Here is a 25,915-nt window from a genome sequence, read left to right as displayed (position 1 = left end):
GTCAAGGGGACAGCATTCTGCAAGGGTCAGTCCGGTGGGCCCCGCAAAGGCAAAGGATGGTTCTTGAGGAAGTTGAGCTGATTGGTAGTCTCCTTCCCAATCAAGCCAGTCAAAGCCGTGTCTCCTGGCTTCTGGCTCTCATGGCTCTTGACTTCACTAAGATTTGGAACAAGAGCTCAAGGCAAAGAACAGTAGTTGGTTGATGCAGCCTGTTGTTCCCAGAGAATAGGGACAGATTTTGATGGCAGGGATCTGAGGGTCTAAGACCTATATCCAGGCCTGCAGGCATACCTCATTTCATTGCACTTTGCTCTTTTGTGCTTCACAGACATAGCATTTTTTTTACAAGTTGAAGGTTTATGGCAACTCTGCATTGAGCAAGTCTCCCAGTGCCATTTTTACAAGAGCTTTGACTCATTATCTGTCTCTATGTCACATTTAATAATTTTTGCAATATTTTATACTTTGTCATTATTATTAGTTTTTCATTATTATTAGTTTGTTATGGTGATCTGCGATCAGTGGTCTCTTATGTTGCTATTATAATTGTTTTGAGGTGCCACAAACCACACCCATGTGAGAGGACAGACTTAACCAATGAATGTTGTATGTGGTTTTTTTTTTACCTTTTAAAAAAATTTTATTGATTATGCCATTACATTTGTTCTATTCCCCCCTTCATTTCCCTCTACCCTGCACACCCCTCCCCCACCATTCCCCCCCTTTAGTTCATGAACATGTGTCTCAAGTTCTTTAGATTCTACATTTCCCCTGCTATTCTTACCCTCCCCCTATTTTCTATCTACTGTCTATACTAATTATTTTCTGTACCTTCTCCCCCTTTCTCCTTCTCCCACTCCCCTGTTATTAACCCTCCATGTGGTCTTCATTTCTATGGTTCACTCTTGATCTAGCTGTCCTCTTAGTCTGCTTTTGTTTTAGGCGTGGTTCTTAATAACTGTGAGTTAGCTGTCCTTTCACTGTTCATCTTTTTTATCTTCTTTTTCTTAGGTAAGTCCCTTTAACATTTCATATAATAAGGGCTTGGTGATGATGAACTCCTTGAATTTGGTCTTATCTGAGAAGCACTTTATCTGTCCTTCCATTCTAAATGAAAGCTTTACTGGATAGAGTAATCTTGGTTGTAGGTCTTTGGATTTCACGACTTGGAATACTTCTTTCCAGCCCCTTCTTGCCTGTAAGGTCTCTTTTGACTGCTCTACCAAACATTCCCCTGCCTCTCTCCCTCTCCTTAGGCCTCCCTATTCCCCCAAACACATCAATATTGAAATTAAGCCAATGAATAATTCTACAATGGTCTGTACGTGTTCAAGTGAAAGGAAGAGTTGCATGTTTTTTCAGTTTAAATCAAAGGCTAAAAATGATCAAGCTGAGTGAGAAAGGCATATTGAAAGCCAAGATAGTCCAAGTGCTACACATCTTGTGCCAAACATTTATCCAAGTCGTGAATGCAAAGAAAAAGTTCTTGAAGAAAATTATTAGTGCTACTCCAGTGAAAACACAAATGACAAGAAAGCTGAACAGCCTGACTGCTGATGGGGAAAAAGTTTTGGTGGTCTGGATAGATCAACCTAACCACAACATTCCCTTAAGTCAAAGCCTAGGGCAAGGCCCTAACTTCCTTCAATTCTATGAAGGCTAAGAAAGGTGAGAAAGCTGCAGAAGAAAAGTCTGAAGCTAGCAGAGGTTGGTTCATGAGATTTAAGGAAAGAATCCATCTCTGTAACATAAAAGTGTAAGGTGAAGGACACAGTAAGTGCTGATGAAAAGGCTGCAGCAAGATATCCAGATGATGTAGCCAAGATGATGTAGCCAAGATAATTAGTGAAGGTGTTCACACTAAACAGCAGATTCTCAGTGTAGGTGAAATAGCCTTACATTGGAAGATGTCATTTAGAACTTCCATAGCTGAGAAAGAAAAGTCAATGCCTGGCTTCAAATCTTCAAAGGACAAGCTAACTCTCTTGTTGGTGGGCTAATGCAGCTGGTAACTTGAAGTGGAAGCCAATGCTCATTTACCATTCCAAAAATTCTAGGGCCCTTAAGCGTTGTGAAAAATCTACTCTGCCTGTGTCTATAGATAGAGTAACAAAGCCTGGACAACAGCACATCTGTCTCCATCATGGTTTCCTAAGTATCTTAAGCCCATTGTTGAGACTGACCACTCAGATAAAAATATTCCTTTCAAAATATTACTTCTCACTTAAAATGCACCTGGCCACCCAACAGCTCTGATAGAGACATGCAATTAAATTAATGTTGTTTTCCTGCCTGCTAACACAGTAGTTGCAGACTGTGCACCAAGGAGTAATTGTGCCTTTCAGGCCCTACTGTTTATGAATTACACTTCATAGGTCTATAGCTGTCATAGATAGTGATTCTTCTAATGGGTCTGGGCAAAGTAAATTGAAAACCTTCTGGAAAAGATTTATCATTGTAGATGCCACTAAGAGCATTTGTGAACTATGGGAAGAAGTCAAAATATGAACATTAACAGGAGCATGGAGGAAGTTGATTCCAACCCTCATGGCTGATGCTGAGGATTCAAGACTTCAGTGGCAAAGTAACTGCTGAGGCGGTAGAAATAGCTAGAGAGCTAGAATGAGAAGTGGAGCCTGAAGATGTGACTGAATAGCTACACTCTCATGATAAATCTTTAATGGATGAGAAGTTGCTTCTTACGCATGAACAAAGTGTTTCTTGAGATAAAATCTATCTTGGTGAAGATGCTGTAAAGATTATTGAAATGACAAAGCATTTAGAATATTACATAAATTTAGTTGATAACACAGCCACAGAGTTTGAGAGGACTCCAGTTTTGAAAGAGGTTCTACTGTGGGTAAAGTCCTGTCAAACAGCATCTCATGCTACAGAGAAATCATTTGTGAAAGGAAGAGTCCATCACTGTGGCAAACTGTATCATCACCGTAGGTTAAGACGTTGCCACAGCCACTCCAGCAACCCTGATTGGTCAGCAGCCATCAGGATTGAGGCAAGACCAGAAAAGATATTATGACTCTCTGAAAGCTCAGATGATGGTTAGCATTTTTTAACAATACAGTATTTTAAAATTAAGTTATTCACATTGGTTTTTTAGACATAATGCTATTTTACACTAAATAGACTAAAGCATAGTGTAAACATAACTCTTAAGTGCACTGGGAAAGCCAAAAAGTTGTGTGACTCACTCTATTGCGATATTCACTTTATCGCAGTTGTTTGGAATCAAACCCACAATGTCTCTGAAATAAGCCTGTGTGGATATTCTCAGTCTTCACCAGGTATCAGCAAACTTTTCCTGCAAAGGGCAATAGATATTTTAGTCTTTTCACACCATAAGGTCTTTGCCACAACTACTTAACTCTGCCAATGTAGCCCCAGAGCACGCTAGACTATATGTAAGAGAGTGGGTTTGGCTGTCTCCAAGTAAAACTATTCTTACAAAAATAGGTGGTGAGCTGGATTTGGCCCATTGGCCATAGTTTTCCAACTCCTGATCTTGATGAATGACATCACACACCATTAATTCTCCCTGTCTGAAAAGGCTGCACCTTCAAATCTTTGTGGCCCCTGTCCAAGTTCATCGTCTTTTTTCTCTTAATGCCTCCTACTGACCCCAGTCCATTTCTTCTCCAATAAATATTTTCCACTGCTGATAATATTATCTTTTTAGAATATGTAATTAACCCACCACCTTCACCTCAAAAATCTTTCATAGTTCCTGCTTAGAGTAAAAAATCTAAATTCCTCAATACTGCATTCAAGTCCCACACAATTCATTGTGCCTTCACATACACATCCTGAGCTCCCATCACGGTAGCCAAGGTGCCACTTCCCTCACCTGTCAGGCATTTATCCCCCTCCCAGCTTGGTCTAGACATGCCCTCCGCCCTACACACTCATCCCACTGTTCCTGCCTGCCAGTCATTTTCATCTTTACACTGTCACTTCAAATTCACTTTCTCAATGACACCTTTCCTCTCTGCCAACTGAACATGATATGCCCCCTTCCTGGGCTCCCACAGAACTGATTGTATCCCTCTCTTACAACAGCACATCTTCAATTAAAGTTATTTCCATTTGCTGCCCCCATTCAATAAATTACTTGCTCCCTAGTCGTCCCTCTTTTATCTTTATATATCCACAGCGTGCACAACCCATCACTCGGTCATTCATCCATTAACAGGTATGTTTTGTGGACCCACTGCGTATTCTCAAATGTTCTCAGTGCTGGGAAGACAGACATAAATAGACAATGTTCCTGCCTTCAGGCTTATGTGATGGTGTGGAATGGCAGATATAAATAAACAAATCAATGTATAAGATCATTTCAGATAGCGATAAACACTGTTGGAAGAACAACATAGGGTGATTTGTCAGGGAGGTGAGGGTGTGGGCAGGTACAAAGCCTCTTTTGCTACAGAGAACAGGGAATGCCCCTCTGAGATGCTGTTCAACCTGACAGCCAGTGTTGATGATTAATTCAATATTGAATGGTGAGAAGCAACCACCCACACAAAGCTCTGCACAGAGAAAGTAAAGTGTCCCTTAAAAAATAATAATTGAAAGGATTCCTATAATGTAATAAATTATAACATAGTTTAAAAAGAATGAGGCTGGTATATTTATATGTGCATAAGTAAAAATATCTAAAATATGCTGTTAAGTGAATATAAAAGCAACTTACAGAAAGGTATAAAACCTGTTTTCATTTGTGAAATTTAAAAAACATATATATATATATACACATTAATCCATGCTAAGAAATTCCTGGAAAGATAGATAAGTGAAAGTCAAGACACAGTGAGGGGATTTGATACAATTTTTAATTTTCCTTTATACCTGTCTGTACAGTTTAAACTTTTTACAAACATATATCCCTTATATAAATTTACACACAAAAACCAATCTATTTCTCATGGAAAAAAAATCTTTTTATGAAGGCTTGCTCAGTTTTTTCAGTCTGTAACTGATGGGTAATTTTTCCTGACGTATTAGAAAAAAAAATCTTCTTGTTCTCTTTATTATTGTTGAAATGTTTGTCTCTTCTCTCTCCTCACTCCTAAGGACAAGCATCCCCACCCTTTCTGTAACACACACACACACACACACACACACACACACACACACACACACAGAGCTTCTCACCCTCGCAATTCATCAAGGGCATCTTTCTTGATATACCATGATGTCCTGAAGCACTGACTGAGATTCAATGTTCTAAGCAGGCTAGAGTTACCAAATAAAATAAAGGGCACCCAGTTAAGTTTGAGTTTCAGATAAACAGTGAATAATCTTTTAATGTAAATATGTCTCAAATATTCCATACCAGAAAATTATACTACACCATTTTTCCTTGTTCCTTGGAGATTCAAATCTGAGTTTCCTGTAGTTTTTTAATTTGCTAAGCCTGACAGCCCTCAAACAGGCCCACATTCTGGATGAAAGATGCTAAAATCATGGGCAAAGGGCATCAGGTCTTCAAGAACAGTCCCTCTGCTGAGCTGGAAGGATAACGGGACATTTTTCCAAATCCTGACTCTGTCTGAAATAATCCCCACGACTCCCTTTTCATTGCCTTCTCAAAAACAAACCTACCCATGATATAGGGCTTGGTTGTGTTTCAGTGTTTATTGTATTGTCCTCCTCCCTTGAACCTGGTCTACATCCCTGTTGCCTTAGTTAGAGAGTCCGGCAGAGAGAGCTCTTGCCCTCCCACTGGTCCTCATCTTCAGGGCAGGGGACACAGGGCTCCAGAGCTGGGGCTCTGCTTTCCTTTGAGCAGTGGTGCTGAGCCCTGGCTGCATATCAGAATCGCCCAAAACGCTTTTCACACATGCTTATGCCTGTACCACACACAAGATACAGGTGTGCAGAATCTTGAGCAGGGGGGCCCAGCCTCATGTGTTTTACAGTTCAGCCAGTGTTGTGAATAATTACCTTAACACCTAGGCCATCTGTACCCCACCCTCAAGCTTTAAAGTGCCACAAAAGGGTACCTTTCAAACCTTCTGTACACACGGATAAGCTTGGGATGCTGTTGAAGTACAGATCCTGATTCTGTAGTTCTGGGCTGGGGGCCTGAGAGTCTGCACTCACAACAAGCTCCCAGGTGACGCTAATGCTACTGGTCCTTGAGACACACTTTGAGAAGCAAGGTCGTTAAGAAAAAAAAAAACAGGACTCAATGACAAAATCAAAGTCATTGCCACTTTTTATTTTACTATTAGTATAATAGACAAAATGCATAGTGTCATGAGACTGGCAATGAAACTCTCCTTGGACCCACAATAGTCTGAAGACTAGCACCATATGTGCCTTCCACTTTCAAGCAGCAACTTCCCTGGATTCATTTCCTATCCGTGGGAAGCTGAAAAGAAAATAACACTGCTTTAAATTTCAGCGCACAGATTTTTTTTCAGACACAAATAGAAACCTCGGGCTAAAACTTCCTGTATAAGGGTCGTGAAAGGCCAACAGATTAGTCAGACTCAGTTGTGGGATCTAGATGTTGCCCCTCCTATTTAGAATTAGAAGGGCCAACATTTTGGTGGACCAGCTGGAGGACGGGAAATGGGCTTGGTCACCTCGGGAGGGCCCTGCAGCCCCCCAGGGGCCATAACTCCACACGGCACCCCACCCCCAACCTGGAAACAGCCCGAATGGACTTTCCAAGTGAAGGTTTGATAGGTGGTGAACAGCAGTGAGGCGCTGGAGTTCCCCCCGGCTCTGGTTTGGATCTCTGCTCGTTCACTGACCAGCTCTGTGACCTGGGACAAGTGGTGTCACCTCTGTTAAGCCCTAGATCCCTTGGGTATCTGCTGTAAAAAAAGCAATACAAATGGATGTTTAGCTGAGATTATAGGTAAAGTATTTGGTATTAGTCTTGAAGGCAAACAACAGGCAGCAGGTTGTTTTCCCACTTCATGGAAAAAGAACTCTGTCATGTGACCAGAGCTATTTCTTTTCAAGACCAAGGAAGAGGGAAGTAAGGGCAGCCTGCGCACGCTGTGCACCCTTTATAGGGGCAGAGACTTACAGTCGGAGGTTATATCTATAAGTGGGGTGTGCAAAAGGCAGGGGAGAGGAGCCAGGGAAAAGAAAAATGCCGTAGCTTTTAAATATGGATGAGAAGCTGCCTGCTCTCTCCTAAGCAAATGAGAAACAGCGAAGCAAAAAATTTAACCCTATTTACAGGTAGTTTCCAGAATAAAGGGGAAAATGATAGAGGGGGTGTTGTGCAGAGCCACATCTCAGTGCAAAACCCACCAGTATCGTGTCTGACTTCTGCCCAACGATCTCTGACTTGTTCCAGGAAAGAGAAGACAAAAATACAGGAAGAACAGATAACCCTTGAAATGCCAGTGCCAGGCCCGAAGAGCAGCTTCCAGAGACAAGGAGTGGGTGGACTTCCAGAGACACAGATTCAGATTCTAACTTTAGCCTGAACCTTGTGAAGCTGTTCAGCAGTTCCTGGGAAAGATTTGGTGTGAAATCAGCTAAGAATAGCAACTCAAATCAGACTGGGATTTCAATCAGCCACATATCACCCCAATCTCTTTTCTTCGGCCCAGCCCCAGGGGGAATAGAACACCCATAATGCTGGAGAGTTGAAGCTATGAGACAGAGAGTAGACCCATAACGGTGAAGACAAGAGCTGACATTTATTGGGTGATCAGAACCCTGAGGCTTTATGCTAAGCACGTCACACAGATGGATTCATTTTTGTTTGTTTGTTCAATCTTGTGTGTGTGATTTTATGTTGGAAATGATTTTTTAAATTCTCATCCCCCTCCGTTTTGACAACCATCAGCTTGTTCTTCATATCCATGAGTCTGTTTTCTATTTTGTTTCATTTATACATTTATTTGATTTTTAGATCCCACATGTATGTGAGATTATTTAGTATTTCTCTTTCTCTTTCTTATTTCGCTTAGCATATTATCTTCTAGGTCCATCTGTGTTGTTGCAAATGGCAACGTTTCTTTTTTTTGGTTCTCAGGCCCGTGCTCAATCCACTGAGCTACACCAGCCAGGGTGCAACGTTTCTTTTTTATGATTAAATAATATACCATTATATATGTATAATATCTTCTTTATCCATTCATCTATTAATGAACATCTGGGTTGCTTCCATAGCTTGGCTATTGTAAATAATGCTGCAGTGAACATAGGACTGCATATATCTTTTTGATTTAGTGTTTTTGATTTCTTTGGATAAATACCCAGAAGTGAGATTGCTGGATCTTATGGTAACCCCATTTTTAATTTTTTGAGGATCCTCTATACTGTTTCCCACAGTGGCCACACCAATTTACAACCTACCAACAGTGCACAAGGGTCCCCTTTTCTCCACGTCTTCACCAACACTTGTTGTTTGTTGATTTATTGGTGATAGCCATTCTATTAGGTAGGAGATGGTGGTTTTAATTTGCACTTCCTTGATCATTAGTGTTGTTTAGCACCTTTTCTCTTTTTTAATCTTCAATTCCCTTTTTTAATTTTTTAATTTTAAATTCCCCCAATATTTTCCGTAACCTCCTGGCACCATACAGTTATTACAGTATTATTGCCTATATTCCCTGTGCTGTACTTTACATCCCCATCACTACTTTGTAACTACCAACCTGGAATTCTTAATCCCTTCACCTCTTTCACCAAGTCCCCAACCTCCTCCACTCAACATCCACCAGTCTACTTTCTGTGAGTCTATGAGTCTGTTTCAATTTTATTGTTCATTTATTTTGTTCTTTAGGTTCCACACATAAGTGAAATCATATGGTATTTGTCTTTCTCTGTCTAACTCATTTCATTTAGCATAATATCTTCTAGGTCCATCCATGTTGTCACAAATGGTAAGATTTCATTTTTTTATGGCCAAGTAATATTCCAGTGTGTATCTCGCAACTCTTTTATCCACTCGTCTATTGATGGGCGTTTGTGTTGCTTCCATATTTTGGCTACTGTAAATAATGCTGCAATAAGCATAGGATTGCGTATATTCTTTTAAATTAGGGTTTTGGGTTTCTTTACATAAATACCCAGAAGTGGAAACACTGGGTCATAGGCAATTCAATATTTAATTTTCTGAGGAAACTCCATACTGTTTTTCACAGTGGCTGTACCAGTCTGTATTCCCACCAACAGGGTTCCCTTTTTTCCACATCCTTGCTAACATTTGTCATTTGTGGATATATTGACAATAGCCATTCTGACAGGGTAATAGCTCCCTGTTTTAATTTGCATCTCTCTGATGATTAGTGGTATTGAGCATCTTTTTATGTTTCATTTAATACCTACCTCCATACTAGGAGTACCTCCATTTTATAACTGGGGATATTTATATTTACAAATATCAAGAAACCATTCCAAGTTACTCAGGTGGGTAGAGCTTAACAAAAAAAGTATTTGGAAATGAAAGAAAAACTGAAAGAACTGGAAGATCAAGGACCTTGACAAAGAGTAGAGACCTTCAAGTATAGGAAGGGCTAAATAATGGGCAATGCTATGGTTCTTCCACTGTATGAGAAATGAATAGTGATTTCTTACATTGCAGAAGGGGCAAGAAATTAAACTCAATCTAAGAGGGGAATATTTCTGGATTGAGAAACTGGGAAACATAAGTATTCATTATTGAGGGACAATGTGAAACTGGTTTAAGTTAATTTTTAAAAATAAAGTGTTTTTTACTTCTCTAGGTATGTCCCAAAGAACACCAGTTCTTTAAGACAGTGGTAGATATAATCAAATACTGTTAGGAAATATGCTAAATCAAGTCAAACAGGTTCCCTTACTGGAGGAGCTCTGAAGAGCTCTTGATTGGTTAATATACATTGTAAATCTCTAGTAGTGCTGTTGTTTCCCAAACTCATTTGAACAGTCCTTTTCCAAACTAGTGTCCTCTCAGATGTGCATGGGGGAACCCTAGGATTTTCTAAGATGATTTAAGTGTGGAACTTCCTGAAGACTGGGGACTGGCCTTGGTACTCAAAGTATAGTCCATGCACTTTGCCATCAGCAGAAGCATCACTTAAGTGGTGGTGAGAAATACAGAATCTCAACCCCTCCCCCTAGTCCTACAGAATCAAAGCCTGCCTTGTAACAGTATGCCCTGATGATTTATTTGTGGATTAAAGCCTGAGAAACTCAAAATGCATTAAATTCTCAGGACCTGGTCACTTAAAATCCCTTAGCAGCAGCAGCCTACCAGTAGCCATCTTCTGCATAATGAGCCACCCAAAAACCGACTGTGTCTTGAAACACTAATTGGTTATGATTCTGTAGTTTGACTTGGCTCTGTTGGTAGGTTCTTCTGCTTGAAGTGGCATGCACTAGGGTCAATCACTAGGTGGCATTTATGGGCTGGACTGCAAGGTTTAAGGTTTCACTCAGATATCTGGTGCCTTGGTGCTCCTCCTTACCACTTCTCTACATGGATAGCTTGAGCTTCCTCAAAGCCCAGCACTGTAGTGTATTGGACTTCATAGCAGCTTATTTTCTTTTTTAAATTACATTTTATTGATTATGCTATTTCAGTTGTCCCAATTTTTCCTCCCTTGCCCCCCTCCACCCAGTACCCCCACTCCCTTAGGCAATCCCCACACCATTGTTCCTGTCCATGGGTCTTGCATATAAGTTCTTTGCAAATAAGTTCTATTTCCTGTAGTGTATTTTACATCTCCATGGCTATTCTGTAACTACCTATTTGTACTTCTTAATTCCCTCACCTCTTCATCCATTCCCCCACACTCCCCTCCTACCTGGCAACCATCAAAATGCTCTCCATATCTATGATTCTATCTCTGTTCTTCTTGTTTGCTTAGTTTGTTTTTCAGATTCAGGTATTGGTAGATATATATTTATTGCCATTTTATTGTTCATAATTTTGATCTTCTTTTTCTTAAATATACCCCTTTAACATTTCATATAATAATGGTTTGGTGATGATGAATTCCTTTAGTTTTTTTCTTGTCTGAAAGCTCTTTATCTGCCCTTCAATTCTAAATGATATCTTTGCTGGGTAGAGCAATGTTGGAAGTAAGTCCCTGCTTTTCATGACTCTAAATATTTCTTGCCAGTCTCTTCTAGCCTGCAAAGTTTCTTTTGAGAAATCATCTGACATGAAACTCCTCTGTAGGTAACTAACTTCTTTTTTCTTGCTGCTTTTAAGATTCGCTCCTTATCTTTAACCTTTGGCATTTTAATTACAATGTGTCTTGGAGGGGACCATCTTGTTTGGAACTGTCTGTGCTTCCAGGACTTACATGTTTACTTCCTTCACCAATTTAGGGAACTTTCCTTTCATTATTTTTTCAAATAGACTTCCAATTTCTTATTCTTTCTCTTCTCCTTCTGACACCCCTATGATGTGAATGTTGGACCTCTTACATTTGTCCCAGAGGCTGTTTATATTAACCTCATTTTTTTTGGATTTACTTTTCTTTTTATTGATCTGATTGGTTGTTTTCTGCTTTGTTATGTTCCAAATCATTGATTTGATTCCTGGCTTCACCCACTCTACTGTTGTTTCCCTGTAAATTGTTCTTTACTTCAATTAGTGTGTTCTTTGATTCTGATTGGATCTTTTTATGCTGCTGAAATCCTCACTAAGTTTCTTGAGCATCTTCACAAACAGTGTTTTGAGCTCTGCATCTGATAGATTGCTTATCTCCATTTTGGTTAGTGTTTTTTTTTTCTAGAGTTTCGATCTGTTGTTTCATTTGGGTCATGTTTCTTTGTGTCCTCATTTTGGCAGCCTCTCTGTGTTTGTTTCTATGTATCAGGTAGAGCTGCTATGACTCTCTGTCTTGGGAGCATGGCCTAATGTAGTAAGTGTCCAGTAGGATCCAGTAGCATAGCTGCAGCTGTCACCCAAGCTGAGTACTCAAGGTATAGCCTCCATGTGGGCTGAGTACACTCTCCTCTTGTAGTTGAGCCTAGGTTGCTGTTGGCAGACCAATGGGAGTGATTTACCCAGTCCAGTCAGTGGTGAGGACTCACTGTGACCACTAGCCATCAACGTCCGTGTTCTGTGGAGGATCAGTTATACAGGGGCAGGGTGTTGGTACTCTGCTGTGGTCTGAAGCTATCCACTGGGTGTGCAGGTTCTGGGTTTCCCAGGTGGTGCAGACCAAGGTCAGCCCCCACCTGTTTTTTGCCTGGGGTCACCCTGCCTGAGCTATAAAACAATCCGAGATGGTTGCTGCTTGTGCTGGATTTGGAGATTCCCAGGCAAAACCAAGCTGTGAATCTAGGCTGGTTGCTGCTAGCATCAGCCCTGGGGCTACTTAGCAAGATGTATGAGGCCTGGGTACTCCCTGAAGCTAGCTGTTTGTTGTTTGAGATTTAGGAAATTGTGAAGCATGAACCAAGACCAGCCATTCATATGGAAAAGTCATAGTAAACAGTTTGGGTGGTCCATAAGTTGGGTGGGACAGAGTCTCAGGGAGATCTCAGGGCAGGGCCAACATTGCTAGCCAGGTTGATGGAGTCTCAGATATGGCACCTGCCTGCCAGCTCCATGGCTCTGTGTGGGGAGGACTCAGAAAAAAGACACTGACCTCTGCCCACTTTTCTGTCAGGAGAAAGCTGCCCTCCAGCTTCTGCCATTATACCTGACACTTCAGTTCCTCCCTGTGCCCCGCTGGTGCCTTTCAAGCTGCTACCCCAGTGCTGGAGCTCAGAGGGAGTGAGTCTTAGTGAGTCCATGTGTGGGTTCTTTAAGGTGAACTGCTTGGTCCTACAGAAGTTTCTGCCACTAACTCAATCACTGTTGGTTTTTACAGCTGGAAGTTATGGGAACTTATCTTCCTGGCACTAGAACTCTGGCCTCGGGGGTCTGGTATGGGGGTGGGATGGGACTCTGCCCCACTCCTGAGATATCGCTCCCCAATTTTTATTCACTACACATGGATTGGGACCAGCCCATTCTGTGTCCCTGCCCCTCCTACCAGTCTGGATGGATGTGGTTTCTTTAATTCTATGGTTGTCGGACTTCCTTTCAACTCAATTTCTGATGGTTCTGAGTGATGGTTGTTCTACACTTTAGTTGTAATTTTGATATGGTTGTGCAAGGAGGTGAGCCTTGTTTATCTATATCACAATCTTGACCAGAAGTCCATAGCAGCTTATTTTCAAGAGGGAATAGATGCTGCTGCTTCTATAAAACCTGGGCTTGGAAGTTCTACCACATCACCTTGCTACATTCTATTTATTAGATAAAAAACAAATTACAGGACCATTAGATTCAAGGAGAGGAGAAATGGACCCCATCCCTTGATGGGTGGAATAGTGTGCATGTACAAGGAGAGAAGAAATTGGTGTCGGCAATCTTTGAAGACTGTCTATCATATTGCTCCTCTTGGGTGACATTAGGTGCTGTGCATGAGCCCTCTCTAGAGTCTAAGTAATTTAAGTGTTCTGTGTGTCCTGGACTGGCTCTTTCTCCAAAGTAAACAGGGACTTCAACCTACTTTACAAAGGAAAAGTATGTGCTATCCATGGAGCATGTCAGTGCAGTGGGGATAGGAGAATGGGTTTAATCTTACTACTCATTAACACCAACCAAAGCTGTTTATTCTGGACCTACTATGTGCCAGGAATTTATTTCTGGGTACATGGCAATGTACAATATAGTCATGAGCTTACATTCTCTGAAGCTTACATGCTAGTGGTAGAAAACAGTCAATAAATTACTAAAGCACAATAAATACAATAATTTTAGAAAGTGATACAGACTATGAAGAAAATGAAATAGGGAATGTGATTGTGGGTGACCTCCTGAGTTAATTTAGATGAAGACGTCAAAGACATTCTCACGGAAGAGGTGTCCTTGGACCAAGGCCCAAAGGACAAGAAGGAGGCAACCATTCAAAGAACTGAGGTCAAAGTGGCTAAGGATGCAAGTCCAAAGGCCTTGGACAGGGACACACTCGACATGCTCAAGGGACAGAAGGCCAGCCATTGTGCCTGGAGCACATTCTACAAGGGGAAGATAGTCTGAGATGAGGCTGGAGATATGAGGATTAAGGCTCTGCAAGGCTCTGTAGACCAGAACAGGAATATAATGACCAGAACAGAGCAAGAATAGAATGTGGTAACATGATATTCTAACTGCAGTGGAAAACCACTGGACAGTTTAATGCAGGAGGTGGTTGAACTTGATTTTCATTTTTACAAGAAGACTCTGGCTGCTGTGTGAAAAACAAATGCTAGAAAGAGGAAAGCAGAAGGAAGGAGACCACTTAGGAAGCTAATGCAACAATCAAGGTGAGAGAAACTGGCAGTTTGGCTGAAGTGGGGCTCTGAGTGCTGGGGGCCAGGTGGGACATTCCTGTCCTCTATCCACCAAATGAAGTGCTGAAGGGAAATGCAGTCCGACGTTCTCACAGCCCCTGTGGTTCCACTTGAAGAAATACATCTTCATTTAGGCCTTCACAGAGTAGAATACTGCCCTGAGTGCCTATCTTTTTTTTTTTTATTGAATTGGGTTTAGGTGATGAAGGATTAGAATAAAACTTTTTTACCTGTCCTTTTACACCTAGAAATGCATGACTGTGAGACACTTCATTTCCTTCTGTAATCTTCCAAAGCCCTGACCCTAAACCCAGACTGGTCAGAATGTGAAGAAGGTGCGTATTACTACAATGAACTGTGGTAGTAGTCATTAATACCAGCTGATTAATTATCTCTGTTCGTGTTCCAAATACTTTGGCAAGGTCACCTCCTCCAGCCTTCTGAGATTAAACAGAAAAAAGCTACTATATGATTCCTGTCTCCCAGTTTACACCCAGAATGTTCCCAGATGCCTTAGCTAGTTGCCAACCCCAATACCACAGCTACTCCTGAGTTGTGACCACACTAAATGACTGTCGTGTTTACTTTTTAAGATCTTACTTTTAAATCCTTTACATTTTCAGCTTCTGATTTTGCAAGCCATGAGCATGGCACTACATGTTTAATTTTCTTAAATCACCCCCATTTTTACACACTTATTCTTTTCAATAAAGGTGATCCATTCATGCAATGGTTAACAAAAAAAATCGTACTTAGACAGTTGTAGTTTCATGTAAATTCCAAAATGAGAAACAGACTTGTCAATCCCAGTCACTTAATTTTGTTTCTAAAATACCATCATCAACAATAACCTCTGCATCTGAGAAAGTTGTAAGTGTAACCTCATACATCATCGACTCCTTCAAAATAAAGCATTTGCTGCGTACCTACTAAAAGTTCCAGGTTTGTGTTATGAGCCCTTAGGACACTCCCAACCATGCAGTTTCAACTATAATGCTCGAATCAATTAAGAACTTAATAAATTACCTTTGGTCATCAAGAGCTAATTTCTTTCTACCCAGTTGAAACAAAATCGTAACAAATAGCCTAGGTATACTATTGGGTTGGCCAAAGAGTTCATTTGTTTTTTTCCATACAATAGTTCCAATGGCCCTTAGTTATCTTTTTAACTTCATTCAAAACAATTTCATTAGATTGTATTGTGACAGCTGTCATATCAGCGTACATTTAAAAGAAAACTTATCAAAAGTGGTGGATTTTTGTAGCCATTTTAATATTGAAGATGGAAGAAAACATGCAACATTTTTGGAATATTATGCTTTATTATTTCAAGAAAGGTAAAAATACAGCTGAACCACAAAGATTCGTGCAGTATATGGAGAAGATGCTGAGACTGATTGAACGTGTCAAAAGTGGTTTGCAAAGTTTTGTGCTGCAGATTTCTCAGGGTCAGGTAGACAAGTTGAAGTTGTTATTGATCAAATCAATGTTGTAGACTGCTCTGCCTGATTTTAGGAATTGTATCTCTACCCCTTGTGGCTAAGGGCGAGAGACGACCTCTGGAATGCCAGCCACAGGAGACAAAGCCTGTCTCTGGTAGCAAACACTGCCTCAGTTCCTCTCCCTGACCCCAGAGCTTGGTCGGAAGTCAATGACGGGTATGACCCCTCACAGCGGGGGGCAACCTAAGCCAGACTCGATCATTTGGGAGGCCTTCATGGAAGGACTTAGGGGGCTGCAACAGAGAGCAATGGACTCTCGCCCCCCAGCTTTGTCAAAGCCTGAGTCCCCATGTTCTCTGGGAGAAGTGCTTCCTGGCTCTAATCCCCTTAAGCCTGAATACCTGATGGGGAGAGGTGCAGCTCCTTGCCTGGCTAGAGCGTGCCCTGGGAAAAATCTGGCATCACAAAGGCTTGCTGATTAACCTGTGAAATCTGCTCTGCTAAGAGAGTTTTCATTCATATGATAAGGGTCCGAGAGGAAATGAGTATGTCTCCCAAAGTTTCTGCAACTCTCTTCCTGACACTCACTCAGATCTCTTTGTAATGTTATCTGCTGTTTGATCCTTGCCGCCCTGTATTCCTGTGTATTACAACCCAATAAAAGGCTATGGAGAAAGGCACTTGGGGCCTTTTTCTCCTTGGAGAAACTGGCCACTGATGGCCTCTTTCTCCCCAGAGAAACTGGCCACAGCGCACGCCTCCATCCCCAAACAGATCTCATCTTGTCTCGGCCATATTTATTCGCTCACGCATGTCCGTGGCACTGGGGGGACCTCGTGAAAGAAGTCGTCCCCACAAATCAATACATTAATTGAAAACAGTCAATGGTAAACCACACAGTAGATAGCCAACATGCTTAAAATATCCAAATCAAGCATTGAAAATTATTTGCACCAGCTCGGTTAAGTTAATTGCTTTGATGTTTGGGTTCCACTTAAGCAAAAGAACCTTCTTCACCATTTTTCCACATGTGATTCTCTACTTAAATGTAATGAAATTTTCCTTTTTTAAAACAAATTGTGACAGGTGATGAAAAGTGGATACTTTACAATAATGGGCAATGGAAGAGATTGTGGGGCAAGTGAAAAGGACCACCACCAACCACACCAAAGGCCAGCCTTCATCCAAAGAAGGTGACGTTGTGTATATGGTAGAATTGGAAGGGAGTCAGTCCTCTATTATGAGCTCCTTCCAGAAAACCAAACAATTGATTCCAACAAGTATGGCTGCCAATTAGAACAACTGAAAGCAGTGTTCAACAAAAAGTATCCGGAATTAGCCAACAAAAAAAATGCTTAGTCTTCCATCAGGATAATCACAAGACTGCATGTTTATTTGATGACCAGGAAAAAACTGTTTACAGTTTGGCTGAGAAATTCTGATATATCCACCATGTCACCCGACATTGCACCTCAGATTTCCACTTATATCGTTCAGCCTTTGCAAAATTCTCATAATGGAAAAAACTGAAATTCCCTAGATGACTGCAAAAGGCACCTGGAATAGGTCTTTGCTCAAAAAGATCAAAAGTTTTGGGAAGATGGAATTATGAATTTGCCTGAAAGATGGCAGAAGGTAGTGGAACAAAACAGTGAATACATTGTTCAATAAAGTTATGGGTGAAAATGAAAAAATGTGTGTTTCATTTTTGGCCAGATCAATACATGACAAAGAGAAAAGCCAGGCATACAGAAAAATCTGGCAACACGTAACATTTCTGCTTTCATCTCTTTTCCCCAAGTTTGTAGTGAAGGGGTTTGGCGCAGGCCTCCCCAAAATGTGTTACTTTGGCATGTGAATTATTTTGAGCTAATGGCAACCTAGACCCTGTGGGCTGATGAGACACGTTTACCTCTCCCTCAAAGAATTCAATTAGGGGGCACTCAACCACAATAAGAATTATCACCAGCAGTAACATTTTATGACTTTTATGTATGGCAGGGCAAAGTACTAACCAATGAATATCTGCTCTTTGAATGGTCCTGTGATGATGCTCCAAAGCCCCAAAGTGCCTTACCTCCCCCTTAGCTCAGAGCACCACGTATACCTCATCCTCCTTTCTGCCTGTGAGCCTCTGGTGTTCGTGGGAGCCTCTGACTTGCTCATGAAACTGAAGTTCCCACTGGTGTGTGTGTAGTTAAATTTGGTCATTTTCTCTTGTTGATCTGTCTCATATGGACTGGGTTATTAGACCAGCAGGGAGACCCTGTAAGCACAGTGGAAAGCTCTTCCTCTTCGACAGCAGCTCAGAGAACAGGAAGTTCGGGACCTCAGCCCTAATACCCGCTTACAAAATGGTAAGAGAAAAGTGACTTGGTTTTTCCAGGAGTTCACCCACAAAGGAAAAAAGTGGCTGTCTTTTTCTTATTCCTATGCAAGCTTAGAATAACAGTCATGATTTTTGCTCACTGCCTTTGGAAGCTGTTACTTGTAAACTAAGGCAGTAGGGTTGGTGGTAAGCTGGCTTGATAAGGGGAGGGGAGAGAAAGAGATCAAAAAGAACAGAAAGAGAGAGGAGGTGGTTAAATAAAGAAGAAAAGCCAGTGATGAGAGAACATCATTAGAAAGGAAGTGATGAGGTCAGGATCACAGAACCCAAACCAGAAGTGCAGACTCATCTTTCCTATCATTTCTTAAAACAGAGACTGAGGCAAAATGGCACAGGCAAGATTCGAGTCTCAAAGATTTTTTCCTTGAATTTGATCTCATCTGAGAAGATAAGCAAACTCGCAGTTATTAACAACCACACCTAAAACAAAAGCAAATTAAGAGGACAGCTAGATCAGGAGTGAACCATAGAAATGAAGATCTCAAGGAGGGTTAGCAACAGGGGAGTGGGAGAAGGAGAAGGGGAGAGAAGGTACAGAAAATAAGTAGCATAGACAGTAGATAGAAAATAGGGGGAGGGTAAGAATAGTATGGGAAATATAGAATCTAAAGAACTTGAGACGTGTTCATGAACTAAAGGGGGAAATGGTGGGGGAGGGGTATGCAAGGTGGAGGGGAACAGAGGGGGGGAAATAGAACAAATGTAATGGCATAATCAATAAAAAAAGTTAAACAAAAAATTTTTTCCTTCACGTTTACTTTATTACTATACATTGTGACTTTAAGGACTTTGATAAATTGTTTCCATGCATAACTAAGGGTAACATGGCACCTTGCAATGGGTAGGACTCTAAATATTTAGACAAGACTAAATGAGACTAACCGAGATAGTGGCGATAAGTGCGATCACATGGGTGTTAGAGCAAAGGTTTCCACAAGTCACTGAGTAGTTTTAATAAAAGTCGATGACAGAGGCAATAGTCAGGGTACAGAGCCTTATAAAGATCTGTTGTTTGTTCTTAGTCTGGAATTCCTCTCAGTTTCTGTTTTTAATTAAATCAAGTTTTTAATTGAATTTATTAGGGTGACATTGGTTAATAAAGTTATACAGGTTTCAGGTATGCCATTCTATAATTCATCACCTATATATGGTACTGTGTGTTCACCACCCAGTTCAAGTCTCCTTCCATCACCATTTATCTCCCTTTCACCCTCTTCTACTTCCCCGACCCCTTGTTCCCTCCCTAGTCATGTACTGTGGTCTGTGTCTATCAGTTTTTCTTTTCTTTGCCTAATCCCATCACCGTTTTTACCCAGTCCCCAATCCACTTCCCCTCTGACAGCTGTCAGTCTGCTCTTTTTCCCTGGGACTGCATCCCTAGTAGCTGCTGTACAGAATGCAGGTGGTCGTTAGGAGGACTGGGAAACAAATGACAGAATGAATTTTAGCCATTCAGGGTCAATGTCATAGCATGATTCCAAGCAGTGGCAGCTTTGTGCTCAGGAGATGGGATCCAAACGAGAAAGTTCTCTGCAAAATGCCTGGCTTAGGGCATTCTATAATTTTATAAAATTGTAATGAATAACTAAATAACTCTGCATCTCTCTCCATCTACAACACAGTCCTGGGCACAGAGGAGAAGCTTAAACACACAAATGGAAAAGATGCAAGATAAAGTGGAGAATAAAATTAAATAGCCTGTTGGTTTCTCTATTGCCTATCTATCCAGTTCAAAGGTATTTAATAGCTAGGAATGTTCCTCCTGAAATTGCTACTTAAACATCCAGAACTGATACATCGGCACTCAGTGGGTGACTGAAGGTGAGGTCAGTCCATAATGGGGGGCACGGTGGGGCAGGTACCTGTGAAGTGAAGTAACAAAACAGAATGAAGAGCCACTCCACATCCTCCGAGCAGGGTCAAGTGAGCTAATGACCCCCAGAGCTTTAGAAGTCCTGGCTCCGGTGAAAGAGCCAGTAAAGAGAAGACAAGTGAAGGAAGCTCTGACCTGAACGTCTGGAAATCCTGTGGCCGTCTCCTACACCTTGACTCACACTTAGGAAGGAGAGTGCAGCTTAAAGGAGAAGGAGAAAAGGCAGCGAGTCACAATTTCTTTCTATGCTGGAAGCTGAACATTTGGACATCCAAGCAAACAGGAAGACATGAAGCCAAATTTTTAGTACAAGTGATAACCAAAAACTCACTCCCTCTGATCCTTTGAAAACGAGTGGGTTGTGTCCAATGGAGAACTCTACAAAGGCAGGATTTGGTTGTACCTCCTTAGCCCTTCCATTTAGAAGACCACGTGGCTCTAGAGGTCCTCAAGTTGTCTCTTCTCTAAGTTCTTTGGGGGCAGGGCCTATGTCATGTCTCTTTCGTTTCTGTATCTTTGCAGTGGGAAGCCCAGCAGTCTGCACACAGGGCACTCTGTGTGGCGAATGATTTATCACGGAGGATGGCTTGCTAAGGTCCCCCCTCTCTCCTCACTAACTCTATGCTTTATTCCAAAGGCAGGTTAACCTTTATGACAAATGATTCTGAGTACATCCTGTCTGTCATACTCTCAAAACTACCTGACTCCCAACTGCACAGAGTTCGTCAACTCCACTGATCTGCACGCCCGTGCCAGTCTTGTCTCACATCTTCCCCTTCAAACGCCCTGTGCTTTCTGCCCTCTTCCTGCACCACTCCCTAATTTCCAAACACCCTGTGATTTTCCAGTTTAGCACTTTTACTAGCACCTTCCATCTGCCTGGAGTAACAGCAGTAGGAGTCTGGACACTTGGCTTGCAATCCCACCTCTCTTAGCTCATTAGCTGTGTGAACTAGGGCATTTTTTTTAAACCAGCGAGTCTCGTTTCCCCATCTTTAAACTTAGAGATTATAGTAACCACACAGAGTTGTTGAAGAGAGAAATAAAATTAGATAACATTTGCAAAAGCAACAAGTAGAGTAGGTACCCAAGTAGCATTTATGCCTCCTCTTTGTGATCCTTCACTCTGGAGACAGATGTCACCTCATCACCACGGGCCAAAGAGCCTGTCCCCCACTAACCTGAGCAAGTAGTTATGGGGGGAGTTCATGCAACAGTTGGGGAGGTTCCATCTCCAGGTCAGCCACATTCACCTGGGAAGCAAATGGGCAGGCAGATGACCCAGCTACAGGTCCTCCAACGCAGAAACTGGGAGCCCCAGAGCTAGCGAATCCTTACAGACTATCTACCCAGATCTCCTGTTTTATAGCTAGGAAAACTGAAGCCCAGTGAGGAGCCAAGACTGAACGCCTGTCTTTTGTTCTTTGTTCTTCCCCATGCGCTGAGTGAAGGCCAGTGTTCACTGAACCAAGCAAACATGCAGCAAAGCCCTGGGCTGAGACTGGAACTAGAACTGTGGGCCGAAAAGCTTCCTCAGAAGTGCCTAGTCCATCGCCTTGTGCCAGACAAGCATATGCCTTTTACTGACTCAATGCTTATTGGGCTCCTACAAAGTGTCAGGTCCACACCTGTGAAAAGGATAATAAAATGCCTGAGACAGACACCAGCGCATCCTTAAGATTCACAGCCTAACCAGGGAGGAGTCGCCTGTTCAGATAATTGCCGCACAGTGTGAGAACTGCATACACGTACAGTGGGCGGTGCTACCGGGGAGAGCAGGAAAGCTCTCACAAAGAAGGCAACTGATGAGTGGGCCTTGATGAGGAAGCAGCTCACTAAGTGTACAGGTGCTGGGAAGGGTGCTCCACTTGGGCTTTTATTTTCACCTGTGCATACAGTTGGTGCATACAGTTACCATGGCTTATGCCAGAGGTGAAGCTTCACACCTGCGTCCACTGGTGACTGTCTTCTCATCACAACAGAAGACCCAGTCCCATGACAGGAAGGACTGTCCCAAGTTGTGCCAGAGTCAGGGAGTCAATTACCCAACCTCTTCCCTAATTTATTTGTTTTACACAGATTACTTCCAAGGGTCCCTCATCACCTCCCTTACTGCCAGGACTGAGGTGGGCCTGGACAAGAGAAGTCAGAATCTCAGACATGGGAAGTTTCATTCAGAAATAAGAAAGACAAAGGCAAGTGGAAAAACTCTTAAATGAGAAGTAAATGAGTAACTTCTCCCAAGAGAAGGTATTTATTTTTGCACAGTGGGCTGCTTGGTGCCTCCAGGAAACAGATGCCAAGACTGAGTCAGGAATCCAGGAGGCATATCGGAGGTAATACTTGTGCAAGAAAAAGAGGAGAGAAAGCAGGAGCAGGTAGCGAAAGGCGTCTGACAATAATAGAGGCCTGATTATGTGAAAGGAAAAGAATAGGAGGGAGAATTGGGTGATGAGTTTAGGTGTAAAGACTGCCCGCAGTGAAGAAAGGACTGCCCCTTGTACTGTGCCGAGCTCAGTGGTGACTAGGGCTGCTCAGCCAGTGACAGGTCAGTTCCTGGGAGAAGGCAGGGTCCAAATGCACTGCCAGCGAGCAGCAGACCTCACAGCGGTTCTCCCTTACGGGGAGGTCTGAACAGCACAGCTCCTGGGCTGCTGAGTGCACTCTTCTTCCTGGAGTGAAAGAATTGAGAGGGGAGTTTACTGTGCTGATAGTGAGAAATGTGTTCTAAGCATGTGTGAAGTTAACCCTGATCTTAAGGTAACAGGTTGACGGTAGGTTCTGTTTATTAGTTAATTACTGACTTACCTAGAAGGAAAGACTCAATCGCTAGTGTTTATGACTGGCCTGGGTTCAGGGTAGAGAGTTGCTTCTGGAACTCTTAGCTCTTTAGAAACCAAATTCTTTGGTTGAGCAAGCCGCTCCCCTATCTAATCACTAAATGAAAAGAAGTATAAATCAACATTCTGGGCCGGATAGGGAGAATGGGGGAGGGAAGGAATGCAGCCATGTGCCTCACACAGCTTGGGTGTGTAGTGGACTATACTGTCGGGGTTTGTGTGCACTCTATATAGTTCTCACAATATTGCCTTAATGATGGTACATTTCTCAGAATTAAGTAGTGCATGATTGAAATCCACTTGACCTTGAGCACCATGAGTACAGGAGCCCATGGACCTTTTCCCTCAGTGAATGGCGATCTGTTCCCAGTGCCTGGCACATGGAGGCCCTCCATAAATATGGGATGAATGAATGAAATGAACCAATAAGTGTCAACCTCCAGATAAAAGGTCTCTTTTGCACTCATCCCTTACTATTTAGCTTCTCGGACAAATTTGTTTTGTATTTTTTCTTTATATACCATGCTGTACCCATTGGGGTTCAGTGGTAGAGAACAGAATATTTTCTATTCGTTCATATAAAAAGTGATTTATTTCAGGGTATTACATGGCTTATAGAATCATTGGGAGGGCTGAAGAAATAGACTCAAGGTTGAGCTGTCAAGAAAGACTTCTGTAGAACACTGCAGAACTGGCCCATCAAGAGAGCTGCCTCTTCTACAGCCAGGGAACTGCCTTTGCAGAACTACACCACAGCTGCAGCAACCAGGAGGCTGCCAGGCCAGCGTCTTCCACGGCTGCCGCCTCCAGATCACACCACGCCTGCTGCGATGAGAATGAATGTCCCACACTCTGGCTCTCAACACCCATGGAAGTGATAGACTCTTGAAAGGTCAGATGTCTCTACATGCTTTTCAGCCCTCAGAAGCAGCTGAAGCAAGGCCCTTGCCTCTTGTCTGTCTGCTGAAACTACCGTATTTTTCAGACAATAAGACGCACCTAGGGTTTAGAGGAGGAAAACAGGGAAACATTTTTGAAGCAAAAAAAATGTGGTAAAATATTTAATAACATAAATAACATAATATTTCACCAATATAAATGTAAACAGAGCCCAACAGCTTTAACAACTATTATTCCTCCTAAATCTGGTGGGGAGGGGAAGGTGTGACTTATAGTCTGAAGAGCACTGTCTGTGAGTGCCTCTGGTTGGTCAAACTCAAATCATGTCAGGAAACCTTGCTTCCAGGGAGAAAATGTGGTTTTTAGACTCCCAGCTTCTACAGAATAAAAGAAATCACCTAGAAGGAGGGAAGAGTGGATTGATGACCTCTCCCACCATATCACCCTTTGAGGGAGACCACAGAGAAGGTGTTGTCCTATGTTCTACCAATCGCAAACTCGGCATCTTCAGGCCAGTCCTAAGGTAGGTGGTGTCCTTACTTGTGAAGAGGCTTAAAACATCTTTTGTGCATTTTCTATGGATGTAGAAAAGCAGGAGTGATGGCCATCAGTTGTCTTCTACAAAGGACATTGTCTGTGGGCCTCGGCTGCCTGGACACTCTACCCCATTCAGAATGCCATGACATCACTGATGTCACCCTGTAATTGTGACTTCTGTGAGGTCAAATAGTTGATAATCCTTCAGTAGTTCATAGAAACCCCAAACCACAACCTCTAGGCTTCATGTTTGGTGCTCTTCTGACATCTATGTCTCTGTGGAGAGAGTTCTAGTGCAATCGTTATAATCTTGTCGACATAATAAAAACCCTGGCAGGTGTTGTGGCTTTTCTGCTCACTCCCGGGTAATAGAACAGTACTGGAGTCAGTTCAAGTCACAACGACCTTCTCGCTTTGGCTACAAACATGTCCAGGTCCACGTAGTGATCCAAAGGCTGAACTTAGGGTTGGATCCTCGCTCCTCAGGTCTCCTCAGGCTGGAAGTCCACAGTAGGAAAGGAGGCTTGACACAGCAGCTCTCCTCTTGTTATCTCGGCCTTTCTCACTCCCTCACCATCAGGCCTAACAGAGAGGAGGAAAGCAGCCAGGTGAGGGGAGAGGACAGTACTTCCTTGACTAGATGACTCTGTGCTCTGTGGGCTTGGACATGGCTAGTGCTGATGTCCCTGGGACGGACTTTTTCCCTCAAATGTGCTTTTATAGTTCTTCATGGGTCTCCTGCTAGACTCACCTCCTCTGCAGTTGTCTTTTACCTGGTGGAAAAACTCTCTATTCTTGGTGGCCTCTTATAGCTCCTTCCCAATTTCCTGGGCATTGGGCAATGTACCTCTGGCCCACCAGAGGTACAAGCTCCTTTTCAATGGAGTTTCTGCTCTCTGTTGGAGACAGAAACTCTCCAAAAGATGGCCCACCACATCCCTCTCCTAAGTGGCCTTCATCTAGTCCACAGAAAACAGGGCAACATTTGTGGCATCTTTGCCCTGAAAAGTCCCTGATCTGGCTGAGGGGGTCTGAGCCTTCAGAGTTATTTCTTCTCTAAATATTGAGTGAGTGTAGAGGTGGTGAGTTTTGTTTCCTACTCCCTTTGGTAACTGCTAACTTTCATATTGGTGCCTCAGTAAAAATGGAGGCAGGAACGGTTCCATTATAACACCCTGCAACACATGCTTTCTAATGCCCATTCATGAAATTTGCTCTGATCCTTTATACAGTGAGCTCCTCACTGTAGAGGAAATCATGCTTATGTTGTTCTCTTCCATCATCATCCTTCCCTCCCCATTCTTCAAGATCCAGCTCATCTCCCACTCCTTGGATAAAGTATGAAGTCTTTCTAGATCTTTCTGACAGTTTAAAATTTCTGTTTGCATGTTTCTCGGTCTTTCACATGTTCCTGTGAAGTTCGCCTCCTCTGTGAAGCCTTGGTTCTCCTGCATGTTCTCCAACGCAACTGAATTTCCTCCTTTGAGCTCCCTTAGGACCTTTACATACATCTATTACTACGTTTTGTGTTGTTTTTTTCCAACCGTATGCCTTACATAGTAGCCTAGGAACTCTCCAAAGGCAGAGCCCATGTCTTAGCCACCTCATACTTCCAGTC

This window comes from Artibeus jamaicensis, unplaced genomic scaffold (assembly GCF_021234435.1).
Source record: "Artibeus jamaicensis isolate MK-2021 breed Jamaican fruit bat unplaced genomic scaffold, CSHL_Jam_final contig_1132, whole genome shotgun sequence".
NCBI lineage: Eukaryota > Metazoa > Chordata > Mammalia > Chiroptera > Phyllostomidae > Artibeus > Artibeus jamaicensis.
The sequence above is the reverse complement of the archived record's forward strand: the minus strand, read 5'-3'. Positions refer to the sequence as shown.